The sequence below is a fragment of the Pinus tabuliformis genome, chromosome X (genome assembly GCF_031772625.1).
Source record: "Pinus tabuliformis cultivar Carrire ecotype Pingquan chromosome X, CPIR1, whole genome shotgun sequence".
Taxonomy (NCBI): Eukaryota; Viridiplantae; Streptophyta; class Pinopsida; order Pinales; family Pinaceae; genus Pinus; species Pinus tabuliformis.
This window is the reverse complement of record NC_142308.1, coordinates 597,633,726-597,636,514: the sequence shown is the minus strand read 5'-3', so window position 1 is coordinate 597,636,514 and position 2,789 is coordinate 597,633,726.

The window sequence follows — 2,789 nt, the reverse complement described above, 5'->3', positions numbered from 1 at the left end:
GAGAGACATATATATAATCATTTGTTTTCATAGTGGTCCACAGTGCAGGCTTATTGGCATGCACTTCAACATATTGTTGTTGCAACTATGTTCAAAGTTGCAAGTTGTAGTAGGCCGTGGAGTTGGATTGGGCTGGCATTGTTGTTATAGTTATGTTCAACGTTGTTATGGTCTGTGGAGTTGGTGTGGGTTTCCTCCTCACCAAGAACAAAGATAGGAGCCAAGACAATACCTCTTGTAGAAGGAAGAAAAGAGGGAAGGTTGTCAAACAAAGATAGGGGAGTTAAGTCACTTTATAAAGCATGCTTCCTATTTCCATGGTAGTGAAGGTGGAATCGATATTTGCATGGAGTTGTAGGTGTCAGTTACAAGGCAGTGGAAATTTTGACATGGTGGAAAGAAAGATGAAGTTTGAGGGATACTCATGAAAACATTTAATGTTAGTAAACTAATGCTAGCATTAGTTTCAGTTCATTTGTGGAAAAAAATGTTAATGAAATGTATCTTATAATAGTTTCAGTTCATTTGCGGAAAAAAATGTTAATGAAATGTATCTCATAACATAAGGTATATGCGAGGTAGAATTGGGTATCTCCTTAGGAAGAGGCCAAATAAGATCTCAAACTTAACCCTAGAGTGAAATGTGAAATTCATAGTATGATTTACATAGAACTTTGTTTAAAACAATAATATATCATCGTTTTTGGTACCTAATTAATTTAAACAAGAATATATCATCATTTTTTTGTACCTAATTTTTTGACTAATGAGAATGACTACTATAATCCTTGCAGCTTGAAAGATAGAGACTAATAAGAACATTAAGATATAAAATATCAGTGAATTGATAAAATTCATAGAACATGTTAGAAATAACATTACAAGAATGATATCTTTAATCATGTCTCAAAGGAATCAAGATTTAAATCTCACATGTCATAAATAAAAAATTAAAAATTAAAAAAAAAAAGCATAGTAATGAATTTGGTACAATATCCAACATCAAAAATAAAGTGAACAAATAATTAATTATAGGTGTCAACACATTTACACAATAAAAATTAAAACTCTTTAATATGGTTATTTCACTAATAGTTTGGTGGTTTACAATGGAACTATTATCATTGAAGATGGTGATGAAAAAAAGTTATAATAACTATTATTTATTTATTTAACATTTCATGCTTACTAATGCATTTTTAGGTTGTTTTTATAATAAGTTCAATACAAACAATTAACTTTTGGAATCTAATAATAAGTTTGGATTTACAATAATGGATGATTTTGGTATTGTTGTGCTCAATTAAGTCATATTGATTTCACGAGTTCATTCATTAAGGGATTTTTGAGGTCTGAAATTGGGCTCCTAAGGAAATTATAAAATAATATTGGAAATAATGAAATAAGATTAGATGACATCATCAAATTTTAGAGGGAAAAAATAAAAAACTATTTTTTCAACTCGTATTTTCAACTTATCTCCATATGGGTTTAGTCAAATTTCGAGCGGAAACACTCGTTGGATGTATAATTTGATTCCTCATCCAAAGAGTACCCATGTTTCATACTTTTGATGGACCTTACTACACGAAAACTGAGAAATACATGAAAAACGTTATTGCAATCACATTTTTTTCATGTATTTCTCATTTTTTGTGTAGAAGGGTCCATCGAAAGTATGCAACATGGGTACTCTTTGGATGAGGAATTAAATTTTGCATCCAACGAGTACTCACACTCAAAATTTGAGTAAACCCTTAGGGAGATAAGTTGAAAATAAGAGTTGAAAAAATAGTTTTATTATTTTATTATCTTTTAATCTTTTTACTTTTTTACTCCAAAAATGGTGAATCATCCCCCATGTTTGACACCATCATCTTGAATCCTATTGGTTCTTATAAAGTTTATATTGGTTGTACTTCTTTCTTAGGATGCCCATTTTAGACCTCAAAAGTCCCCTAATGTTTCAATGCATGAAATCAAGGCTTTTGTTTTTGGACATTGGTACGAATTTGTTGTAAGATGTAGAAACAACAAAATCCAATGTATTATTATATTGGAACAATGTATAATTATATTGGAACAATGGTATGCATACATGATTCAAGATTCAATGGTGTGGGTCGATTTTCAAAGGAAAATGTAATATGAATTTATTGGAGTGTGTAAGCTCCAAGACATTTGGTGTGATAAGACAATGGTAAACACATTTCAAATAACAAAGTCATCAAAATTTATCATATCCCTCGCATTCTGAAGATCCAACGATGGCTATTTGATGAGAATGGATGTTGGTAAACATGTTCCATAAGGAAATATGCTTAGTGGATAATGAAGGCGACCGCTTGAAAAAGTAAAAGTTCATATGTTGACACATGTATATGGAAAACTATTTTGGATTTTTTTTAGTGTTGAAACTACTTTATAATACTACTGGTTTATCTAAAAAGGACAATGTCTAACTTGACCTTATCCATAGTTATTTCTTATAATAATTGCATTTATGTTGCACACATTACTGAGTGTACTTTCCCATGAATGAATATTTTATTGTTTGATGTAGGTATGATCAACTATATTATATCAAGTTTAAGTCGTCAAAAAATTCTCCATATGCAAAGGGCATTGAGAGAAGCTTGGTGAAAGGAAAGTTTGGTCAATTGAATCTTTGCAGTAGCTTGTGCAAACCTATACAAAACTTTTAAGTCACACCTTAATTTCCATGAGAAAGTCCCAAGAAATAATTTGTATTACTACAAAATCAATATTGATAATGCTTCTCCAACCTA